Below are 12,790 nucleotides of genomic sequence, written 5' to 3'. Positions count from 1 at the left end.
GGTTCCATTCGGGGAAATGTTGCTATGTTTTTACTAGTGCTTAAAAACAATGCGGTACATTCACTGAATTCAGAACTCTGGTCGCTGTGCACCACGCACGGGACCACTTGACTTGACCACCACGTTCGGGCCCTCCAGATATGGCCAACTGCCATGTATTTTAAAAGTGGAAAATTGACGAAATTCAATAGAAATTACTGCGAATTTTGAGGAGAAAAAAATATCGTCAGAGATTTTAGTATTATATTTTTAAAATCGCTGTCTCTTGCGTATTATATGGGCTGAGAACAAAATTTTGAGTTGCGTGATTTCCCATGCACCGGGTATTTCAAATTAATAGCGAGGTTTCAACGCTTTATATATTTACCCTTGACTTTAAGCTATAATTGATGCATCAAGTGAAGGAGCAACTCAAACAGTTTGGTTTGTTGGCAGCAATGCGCTTGTTTCCATCGCCTTCCGTTAGAAAGTGTTTGTAGAAATGATGGCGACAAATGAACAGAAAGGTTTTTGTGTTTTACAGTTTGCGAAGACGGAATCTGTGGTTACTGTGCAAAGTAAGTTCGTATTAAGTTCGGTTGTGATTCCCCAGATGGCAATAACATCCATACCTCCACTACCAGCTGGCCTTTCCGAATTAAGAAACAAGACTGAACCAGCTCTTGCAACAATTACTCGATAGACAAAAGCAACGTTTGGAAAGAACTCGCATATCGTCTTGACGTGTGCCGTGCGACGAATAGAACATGAACATCGAAAACTTTTAGGCTTTCATTTGAAACTGTCTGAGCTGCTCTTTCATTGGAAGTATGATTTATAGCTGTAGTGTGCTACATATTAGAAAGCTTTATGACTCCGCTACTAACCCCGCTTTTAAACATTAAAAACATTGAAAACTTTTAGGCTTTCATTTAAAACTGTTTGAGATGCTCTTTCGTGAGAAGTATGATTTATAGCTGTAGTGTGCTAAATATTAGAAAGCTTTAAGACTCCGCTATTAACCCCGCTTTTAAACCTCGATATTTTAGAGGTCCTGTAGATGGAAATATACACAATTTCTGTGGACGGAGTATCAAAATTCCATTACTTAGAGTTCAATGGTTGCGTTGCATTGGAAAAGTATGATAAGTGCATGTGGCAATAGTCGATATGGTGACGCGACTCTTGGCGACGCCGTCGTTGCGATTGTTGACATGTTGTTGCACTCCGTGCGATGACCCTGAGCGAACACCTGCGCTTGTATCCACAGCCTAAACTTTCCCGGGACAAATCGGACGACTCTTTCCGTTTTGCTCTCGAGTCGCGGATCGCCCGGGGCGAAACGTGTTTGTCACGACGGAATCCTATGGCCCTACCTTCCTCACTCTCTCCTCCAACGGTGTCGCCCTCCGAGCCGAGCTCGCTTGCCCACGCTAATGGCCTTCCTCACGCCCGATTGCAATTGAGAACAGTCGCAGTTAAGGAGGTCGATTCGAGGGACGGAGTCAGTTTAATATCTATGCACAGAAAAAATGACGATTCCGACGCAATATTCTGTCACCCAAATTTAATGCTATAGAGACCACTGATTGAACCAAAGAATCCGATGAACAGGCGACTCTACCACAAAAGCGAAAGTACTTAGAAAATAAGTAATTAATTTAGGTTTAACTTCTTAGGAGGAAGTCTGTGATATTCTTAATTAACATGACTTGATTTTTGTCCACAAAAAATTAATAAAATCACTGACCCGGAAGTCAGCATCACTGAGTGGCACTAGACAAATATTCAAAATAGTCCTGAAATCCATTCGTTCGTCAAAATAAAGCTCTTTTATTTCTGCATATACTAATTCTGTGCAGAAAGAGAATTCATTCAAGAGATTAGTCATTTTTATGAAAATTTTTAAATATTATCTCATTGACTTACGGTGTCAAAATAAATAGGCTTGAAATAATAGGAATACAAACAGGCTTTCCATGCAATGAGTAGGGTATGGTATTACGAGAAGTTGACAGCTGAGGTCATTTACGGCAAAGGGAGGAGTAGCAAAGGGAGATTGGAGAGAAATCCGGCGTTCCCATTAGCCTACTCATAGTGAAAGGTGTCAAGAGGACCACTTCTTTACCTTGAGTACCACCCACAAAGCAATCAAGCAGAGATAAAACAGTCTAAAAAAATATCCACCACCACCAAGACTTGAACCCGGACCCAAAGGGTGAGAAGCCAGCAACCAAGCCGTGCAACTTGTTGTAGAAATTGAATGTAATCCGTGTTTTTAAACGGGTTCTGATGGCCTTCCGTGTCTAAGGGCACAAAAAAGGATGATTCTGACGAAAAACTCCGTCAGATAAGTTCAGTAGGACCGTTCTAAGAACGAACGCTCAAGAGTTTGAATATCTCAAAGACCTTTGATGCGATTGTTAAAATGTGCATCAAAATAAAGCTTGTAAGCCTCTGCAAATATTAACTGCCAGTAAAACTTTATATCTTTCAAATAAATTTATTGAGCAATAAGAAACGAAATTTTAGTGTATTCTTTTTGTTTCCGCATGAATCCATCACACTTATACCTTTGAAGCAACAAAACTGATCGATGCATCGATCAGTTCTCGGAATCAGTTCGCGCGAGTTTTTGAAAATTGGTCATGTTTGAGCTGCTGTATCTAAACAACGGATCAAAATTATGAAAAATGGCATACAAATCCATAATCAACCATCATTTGTGAGTATTTGTGCCAAGTTTCAATTCCCTATCTCAAAAAAAGCCATTTTGGACTTCTGTCCGGCTTTTTCCGATTTCGGACCACTGTGCGATGCATCAAACCTTCCTTCCCATTCCCCATACCCAAATGATAACGAATGCGTCCGTAAAGTTTTATGCTACGATATTACGCTCATCGAGAAATTGAGATGTAATTTTCATGAAACTTTTATAATATGTTCTAACAATTGTACATCATCGATGCATAGCCACGTTTCAAAGATTTTCGAGCTATATTTTCAAAAAAAGAGCATTTGAAGATTTTTAGAAAGTTTCTATTACGATACTTGCCTACGAATATGAAAAATGTTGAGCAGTTCTATAATTCACGTGATGTAGCACCAAAAGCCAGTTAAAATGCTAGTGATACAACATCATAATGCTAATGAAAATTATGATCATGACTGTGCTCCTTTTTAAGCTATCGGTAAATAAATACACTTAATAAGTGATATTAAAATATCTAAATTAAATGGCAAAACGGTTATCTCAAATAGGTGGTAAAAGCAGCAAATGAAAAAATAAGATTGAATATTTTTTTACATTAATTGTACTCCTATTTGTTTTTTTAACGTCAATGGATTTAGCCTATGATTATAACACATTCTCTTAATTACTTAGGCAAAAAATTTTATTTCGGATCTCGAAGTCGCGAACCTATCAACCCAAGGGAAATCCAGCGCAAATGAGAAAATCAAAAAATTATACTTCGTGAAATTTACTGTAAAATCGCTGTAATAGACAACATAAAATTGTACTAGTTATTCATACTTGATACTTTTCTCTACCCGACTAGATATTCCATGTGAAAATGGGTGAGAAATATGTTAAAAACCAAAGTTCATTGCCGTATTTATGAATGGAAAATCTACAAACCTCATATTTTAAACCGTCAAAAACATTTTCTTTAACGAAAGCTTTCAACCAGTATCATGAGACCTTAATAGGTATTTTTTCGACGATGCATTAACCCTCGCGACGATAAATGGGATATTCATGTTTCGCTAGTATGGATTATATTTGAATTAGATCATACAGCCACTAAATGCCAAAATATTCATGAAAATGTTGCAAAAAATGTCTTCAATGACCAAAACTCGACGATATAAGGTAACATTTATTTTTCGCATCGTTGTCTTCACCTATTGAACTAAAAATGTCAGTTCCATTAATTTTAATTTCTCTTGGTTAGTGATTAAATCTGCTGTAAAACGAAAATTAGAGTGGTATATTTGGGGAATTCTGATTTTCGACCAAACGATTTGAGGAACTTGGTGGTTACATACAGCAGGCGTTGCGTAAACTTAACTACATCTAAAACTAAGTGGAAACAAAAACCTTCAAATTTGCAATCATAAAATAATTCTGAAATCACGGAGCACTCTGAGAATTAACTATTCATTTTCCTGAAAAAGTCTCATATAATAATTTTCATTGACCAGTGTTAAAATATATCTGAATATTATTATACTGTTTTTAAAAGGTAAAAACTTGAATTCCTGAAGTTTCTACCAAATTATCAAAGTAGGTAACTGCCAAAAATGAATCTTAAAAATTAGGCACCTCACCTACTTCCATCTCTCATAAATTACCCCGACATCGATTTCAATGATTATTGATAGAGAGGCAGTGTTCAGTGAAATATAATATCCTTTTCTTCATTTCCAAATTAGACTTCTTTTCACTCCAAAAGCCAGCGGTCGTTCATTTCAGAGGTCGAATAATTCGTTTCGCATTTCATTAATTTAAAAATCATGGTTGATTTTTTTATGGAGACAATTTTAATGCGATTCATACCCATTGACTCCATTATTGTAACTGAGCTCATAAAGCAAGGTAAATTTGAGATTATTGTAAAATTATCTTTTACAGGTATCCCATCAAAAAATCTTGAAAACCGTACAGATCCTAAAATGGAAAGAAAGAAACAAAATAGCGCCTTACTTATATTCATCTTAAAGACAAACGCGTGAATACGAAAATAATTCTGAAAAATGTTCTTGTTCAGCACTTAAAGATGTTTCGCTCCTAAAAAAACAGGCTCTTATGGAGTATCACAAAAAAATCTAGATTTATCCAATTAAATATCTGAGGCGAAAAAATCACTTAATTACAATTTCATGCTTCACTAGCAATGGCATTGAATTAGAACTTTTTTCAATCCAATCCGAGGAATATGCTGCATAACAAGCCACGTGGGGCGTGCTCTGTATAAAATATTCAGTCTAAAGGTCTTTATATGGCTATCGCAATTCCAAAATTTTTGCATACAATCACATAGATCTTGTTTTCCTAATTAATTGGATATTTTTATGTTATGTGAGTTAATTTTTGAAGAATTAATTTTTATTCATGACCAAAATTGCAACTGTCAACTTCATCTCCGCGGTATTCGGTTTCATCATGAAAGTCATCTTCGGACAGAAAAACTTCGGAAGACCTGAGGCAATTTATAAGGAATTTCTAATTTCCAATTTATGACTGAGCAACAATGAACTCTTTCCGGAGAGAACGATAATTTTCATCGAAATGAAGTCTTTGACAAATAAGTCTTGCCAACTACCCTTTCTGACGGATAGATGATCGCTTGGTTCCAAATCAACGAGTGGTATTGACAGAATTACTAACTATTTATTTCATGCAAAAAACTGGGAAATGGAATGAATCTCCCTTCAGTCACGTGGATTTGACAACAAGATGGGTTAAAAATTTACTTTCACGCTTGACGAAAAAACGATTTTACCGTTTTGTCACGCGGAACTTGACCAAATATTTGGCTCTACTACGGTCCAGTAAACTGCGAAGGCCCGCGCGTTTTGCTTCTTTAACATGGCCAATGAAGCTTAGCAAAGTTGAAGAATGTGAAACTCGTGGATTTTAAAGCAGAAAACGTATCAAATAGATCAAGAAATAGGATTACTTTCCTTCACAACACAATTTGACGACGCGAACAGTACCAATCATATGTTTATTATAAAAATTGTGCAGGGAAACTGAAAGAATGGCAATGTGAAAGGTATACTTTGAAAAAAGTACTATGGAATGATTTTTTAGAGTGTGCGTCATATCTGGGGTCAAAGAGATGTGACATAAAACTTTGCTTGAATTGTATTTCTATGAGTACATCCCTTTTTTCATAATTTCAACGTATAAAGAGAGCCAGAATGGAAATTCAAAAGAAAAAAATACCGGCCGTTTAATATCGGAATTTCTAAAAACCGTAAAAAATATGGCTGCATTCGGACGAAAAATATAAGTCCCAATGATGCTACTGCAGTGCACATATGAAGGATGAAATCAAGAGCTCTCTTTTAGCTTCAGCCGCGTCAACACAATTCTTTCAAATTAAACCAGCTTGCACGTGCAAAATGCACAATCTGGAATAAAAATCATCATAATTATCAGTGATATTAATGCATATTGACTCCAATGCTTGTTTATGGCTAATGCTCATCATAAATTTTCGCTTTCTTCTTCCGTACATAGATCAAAGATATAAAAAAAAGAAACGACTCATCGACATAGGGGCCATCACCAATTGGCAATTTGGTTTCTATGCATTTACATGACAAGATAAACTTATGGCCAAGTGAGTGAAGAGCTGTGTCAAACCAATCAGATAAATGATTACCAGTAATTATGAGTATGAAAATATTATCGGTTCAATACCAATTGTTTCGGACGATGACAATAGTGGAGAGCAAAGGTAATATTTACATGTCTTCATGAAATCAGGGGGAACCGCAAAAATACATTTATTATCATTATATTGAGTATTTATATTTAAAAAATTCTCTAATTACACACCAGCGGAAACGAGTACTCAGGATGGGCTCTCGGGGTTACACTTCTCAGGGCAGAGGAAGTCCGTAAATCCGAGACTTTTCACCCGCACACCTCAGGAGGGGATGGATAGAGGAAGGAAAAAAGATAGAAGGCGCCTGTGGGCGGTAATCGGAAAAAGCCGGACAAACATAAAATATGGCTTTTTTGAGATAGAAATATTGCATGCTAACTTAAAAATGATTGGAATTTATGGAAATGTACCTGATTTGATACGATTCTTACCCGCTTTTGAGATACAGAGGCTCAAACGTGAGAAAATTTCCATAAAAATGTCCGCCTTCAATTTTCTCTTAAAATCTTTGAAATAAAGTAGATGGCGGAGATAATAATGGATTTGCATGGCATAACAAAGTGTATAAAATGTTTAATATGATATCATAGTATTTTTTCCTGTAATTTCCGTAATCTTAACTAGTACCTTCGATAAATTCTTTCAATGTGGTTACAAAGTGGCGGACATTATTTTTGATAAATATTTACATTAGGTAAGAGTTTCAAATGGGTTTTCGGCAAAGTCACGCAAAGTGGCTAAAATCACAGCATTATTTGAAAATTTATCGAGGTGTGTATGCTTCGAAATAAGCTCGCGACGCCGGATATTAAATTGATTTTTCGATCGCGCGGCAGGGCAAGTCTCCGCGCGTCGGGAGCTGATAGCCGCTTGGAACTGTATGGATTTTAACGCTCAGCATTCACCGTTTTTAAGCCATACTTCAAGAAATCGATCCTCAAAGGGTCTATGGTGAAGAAAAGTGAAGATTTTCAGCCGAGGCAAGTGCACTTTTCATTGGAGATAACTTAGTTTTCTTTGTATAAGATAAGGGACCATGATTTTATTAAAAGTGTTCAAACCTCGAAAAAGTGAGTTATTTTACTGAGATCTCTTACTTTAAGATACCAGCTGAGATCTGTATACCTTCTTTACTTTGCGATCCCTAACCCCAAGGATTATATGCGAAAAAGGTTGTTTTATGATACCGCAGAGCGGAGCTCTTATCTAGCCCTCATCACGGCGACGAAGCCTTCAGGAAAAGGATAGAGGTGGAAGGAGCAGGATAGTGAGATCCCAACGTTGTCATTAGGGCGGCGTGGGACACTACTAGCGAAACCATAATTTAATCTTTGTACGGAAAGTAAAGATTTTTCTATGGAGAAGAAAAACCCCTAAGATTTTCCGTAGATAATAACATATTAAGATTCCGTAGACAATTCCACAAATGGGCCTCTTTTCATAGTGGACCATTCCATCTTTTTGAAGCTCTTGCCTGCAACCTTGATCGTAAAGACTTCGTTAGCAACAGATAGATGTTTCTGAATCATACAATCCACGCTGTCGTGAATAAATTCAAACAAGCCAAGGATTAATTAAGCAGAGTCAATGTGGGAGTGGAATTAAATCTGAGTAAAAAGAAAAATGTGGATGATAAAGAGACAAATGATCGGAGAGAAGGAGTAAAAAGATGGAATTATATGTATACGCTGAAAGAAAGTCTGGGATAACTGGGTTCAAGCAATGGCGTTAGAAAATTAGCACCTATTTTCGATATTAATTATTGTATGAGCACAAAATAGATGCCATTTAGTTAATCAAACAAAATGAATCCAATAAATTTGAAAATTTAACAAAAAAGGTCACATTCTTGAGCAAATAATTAATAGTAATTTTACATCAAGGATGAAATTCGCCATTAAAACTTATTTGGCTTAACCAGTATTCAAACTGGGATCTTTCGATTCGAGGTCAGGTGTGCCATCAGTTACCCGACCGGCAATCGGCGGATCTGGGTTCGAGTTTCATGTTGAATTTCATCCTTGGGGCAAATAACCTGCGAACGTGAATTTGAACCTGTGCGAGTGACTGCGAACAAAGTTCTTTAGAGAAGAAAGAGAGATGAGTTATTTCCTGATTTATGTTTCTCTATGGAAGCGAGGCTTGGACGTTGACAGCATCAGAGAAGTCGAGAGTGGAAGCAGTCGGAATGTGGCGCTACCGAAGAATGATGAAGATAAAATGGATCGACCGAGTAAGTAATGAGGAAGTGCTAAGAAGAGTGGGAAAAAAGAGAAGTCTTCTAAAAACCTTAAGCAGAAGACTTAGACTTAGTTGGCCACATTATTAGACATGGTGGCTTGACGAAAACAATCGTAGTAGACAGGTGGAAGGGAAGAAGGGCAAGGGACGGCCCCGAATGAGTTACATAGGACAGGTTATGTAGGATGTAAAAGAAAAGAAACACGTAGCTATGAAAAGGCTAGCGGATAGAAGAGAGGAATGGAGAGCTGCGTCTAATCAATCTTAGGATTTTTGACTAATGATGATGAACATATGAAGAGACAATCAAGTTCACTAGGAACTTGTATTACAGCTCAAAACGTAAAAAACCCTCATGTAGACAAGGTCTACATCATCTCACTACCAAAAAAGCCTTCTTAGGGAGGAATATGCTAAGTGTGGGAGAAAAATAATAAACTATGCATCGCACTATAAGTTGTTAGTTCAGAGTTACTCATAAAATTTAAGCCCACCGCATTACCTCCGGGTTTCTATCGGTTCTCAAAGTAATCCCAGTAAAAGCTATTTCATTTTGCACTTTCTATTCGTTTATTACTGGGCATAATGATACCAGTCACTTTCATTGGTATTTAATTCGAGTAAAAGATTAAAATTCCCGGCCTAAATCGAAAATGAGACACTAAAGATTCAGCAATTAATGTAAAAATACATGTGAGACGGTTTTTTATATAACGGAAATAGGATGTGGTATTAGAAATGAAAAAGATAGAAACCATATTATGTATAGTCGTAAAAAATATTTTTTGCATTAATATCGCTTAGGATCTACTATTTATCATGTGGGAGAGGTATGTTAGTTTAAATATTAGCATTGAACAATCACGAGGAAAGTGAATGCAAGATATAAATGCTACTTGCGAATAAAAAATGTATTGTTGCTGAGCCACAGCTAAGAGAAAAACAATGACATTTGAGAGGCATGAGTCATTCTTTTTCTCAGATTCATTGCGCTTATCGGAGACTTCTGGATTGAGTGTATAATGCTATTGTGTTTTCATATTACAGATATCATCACCGATATCAAATGTGAACAGGATTGAAATCACAGCAGAAATCTCACGTTATCTTTTCACCCCAGTATCCGAAATCCGAGGCTATCTTTTTTTCAAATGACTTACGTGGCACTAGAGATAGTGATATGAACAGATAAATTTAATTTAATATCCCTTGTAAGTAAGATTTTCAGCTATTTTTTCTGAGCTCTTTCCTTAAGTCAATACATACAATAACACGGGAAAAGTCTAAACTAATGTGTTAACCAAGAAGTAATAGTTGATTTATCTATCACCTGTCACGGACTATCTAAATATATCAATGATCACCCGTCAGATATACCACATTTAAGAAGTATTTGTTCAGTTTTAAGTATGCGCTCCACAATTTCCATTCAAAATAATCTCTAAATTGCAAAGAAAAGTTTTTGATTCCCCTGTATTCGTTTTTTAGTCGCAAAAAACGACAGATTAGGAATACTCATTGGTGAATATTTGCAACACAGTCAAAATAATTTTCTTTAAGTTATACTGATCAGCATTGAAATTTTAAATGGTGATACTTGTGGAATTGAGAGAATCAAATGCTGATTTTGTGCACCAGATCAAGATTACCATATCAAGACAACCATAAGAACGAAAAATTTAGAGGATATGGATAAGAATTTAGACAGTAGCGTTCCATGAAAATAAGGGTTCGGAGGGCGATGAAGTCAAAGTAAGATACCAAATCACACAAGACGATGGAATCGGATGATTCATTATTATGCTTGCGATTTGGTAGAGTTACATACACCCATTTTGGCCCACCGTAGCCATATGAATGCACGCTACCATTCTCAGGATATTAGGCTCTTAAAAAAATCCGCATTCTTTTCTGCTGTCAAATTGCCGAAAAAGTGTTGCTGAAGCTTGCATGAAGAATATAGTTATGAATTTATTTTGAAGTCTGTAGAAGTAAGTCCACTGGCAAAAAGAGAGGTATGAAAAGGAAATTTAATATGGACGCTAACTCCTGTAAATGACATGCATGTGTAATAAAATTAAACTGGAAATGACACTGTGTAAATTTTTTTAACTTTCCTTCATACATAAAATATGATTCCATCAAGGTTGCCCGTTTCTAAGTTTTATGAGCGGGAATGGGTAAGGCTATTTACGAAACATTCCACGCTAACCCTGGATATAAATCATCTCTCTAATTCACCATAAGGCCTACTTGCCTACCAATCATCCTATCATCAATCATGTTATCTTCCGTTTCAGTTCCTCAAAAAGTGTGAAAGGTAAGGGATTCAAATTCGAGGACTGAAAGTTAAATATCGACCGCAGAACATAAGAATGCGTCATGATAGATGACTGATAATTTCATATGGTGTCAAAGAGATCGGCATTAGTAATGTTATCTACATAAAACCCACCTTAAAAGGCGAGTGGCAGTGGGTGTTAGGACACCAGCCGTTTACATATAAAAAGCAAATGCTCAAACAAAATTACGAATAGCATTTATGAAAGTCAGGTATGGTTCCCGGGAAAAACGGATTCCCATATCTCTCCGTTCGGCTAAATATCTCTCTTAATTTATCGCTTCTGTTGGACCTGGAAATATAGTGGGGCTCTCATATAATGTTCTCCGCGTCGCTCTTAAAGATATCTACTCTCAATTGTTCAAGCAATCTAAGCCTAGTGTGTAGCCTCCGAGTCTCTCTATGTCTCTCATACGTGAATTGAACCCTCGAAAACAGAGTAATGAATAATCATATGAGAATGGAAAAATATACTGAAAAAAAACAAAAATACAGTGACAGCGGAAGTGTATCCGAAAGGTCAAGTTATACGTTTTGATCAGGTGACTCCACCAGATTGAAATACCTCAACGAATTAAACCGCACCCAGTTTCTGTGACAAATATTTTTCCCTCGGATACCTCTGTTCTCGGATGCTGAGGAGGGGCCAAGAATGAAAGAATTCAAATGTTTAGTCAACTCTAATTCCTAACCTGAACAAAAGAAGAATACTACTGGAATGGAAATATTTGTGAATATCTGCTAAATATTAACAAACCACTTCAGAATATCGCTGCAAGAAAGGGAATAGAAATAGCGCAAGCAAGAACTGGCCCCAATATCACAGCTATTCTCGGAGCAAAATAAATATTTCTGATGACTCAGCCTACAAAAATACAACCGTAAATATCTAGATACACATTCTCAGAAATAAATTAAATAAATAAAATAGGGGTTGCAAACGAATTGAAAAGAATTTCGCATGGAAAAGGGTCAAGTCACAACGTAGTAACTACAATAATTTTCAATCAAAAACCTCTCAACTATCAACTTTCACGCAATATTTTTCCCCTTTATTATCTGCTTTGGATGGTACAATAAATTATCACGGAAATGATTCAAGATTTAATGACAGATTCATAACTCAATAGCAACAAAAATAATGACGAATTCTTCACTTTCACTTATTTTAATGCCTCCTCAAACTTCCTGATAAAAAATATTTTCAAGAAAAATGAAAGAAGGACAAATAATACGTGCCTATTAATTAGCGAGCATCACCAGATCCAAAACCAAGGACAGTCAAACCTCTAATGAATTAAGAGAAGAATAAATAGCCGAATATCACAGAAATTGGCACATTAAAGATAGTGGAAAAGTTAGATGTCATCGTAAGAACTGATGACAGGACTAAAAATAAATTTAGTTGTTTATCAAAATGATAAGATGAAGGATGTGTTTTTTTTCAAGCCCATAAAAATTAGGTTTTCATATACCAATAAATTAAACGTAAAATATAGACCCAAAACAAATATCAACCACTTAGCCCTCTGAATGGTGTTTTTAAAATAATATTGAGATAAAATATTGGAAGGAGACCAGATTTCTCAATTGTGAAATTTATATTTTTTAATTTTGCGATTGTGTTTAAAATATTTTTTGTTCCAAATATATAGATACATCTTAAAAATTTTCATAATTTTCACAAGAAGTATCGCTGCCTGATAAACTGTTTTTCTCCTCTTTTTACCATTTTTAATGGATATTTACTTTTTACAATTTTAATTCGAATGAATAATAGCATATAATCTAAAAGAGGAAGCACTTTTGAGAATTTGAGAGCTAGTTC

This window comes from Ischnura elegans, chromosome 6, assembly GCF_921293095.1.
Source record: "Ischnura elegans chromosome 6, ioIscEleg1.1, whole genome shotgun sequence".
Taxonomy (NCBI): Eukaryota; Metazoa; Arthropoda; class Insecta; order Odonata; family Coenagrionidae; genus Ischnura; species Ischnura elegans.
This window is presented reverse-complemented; position numbering follows the sequence as displayed.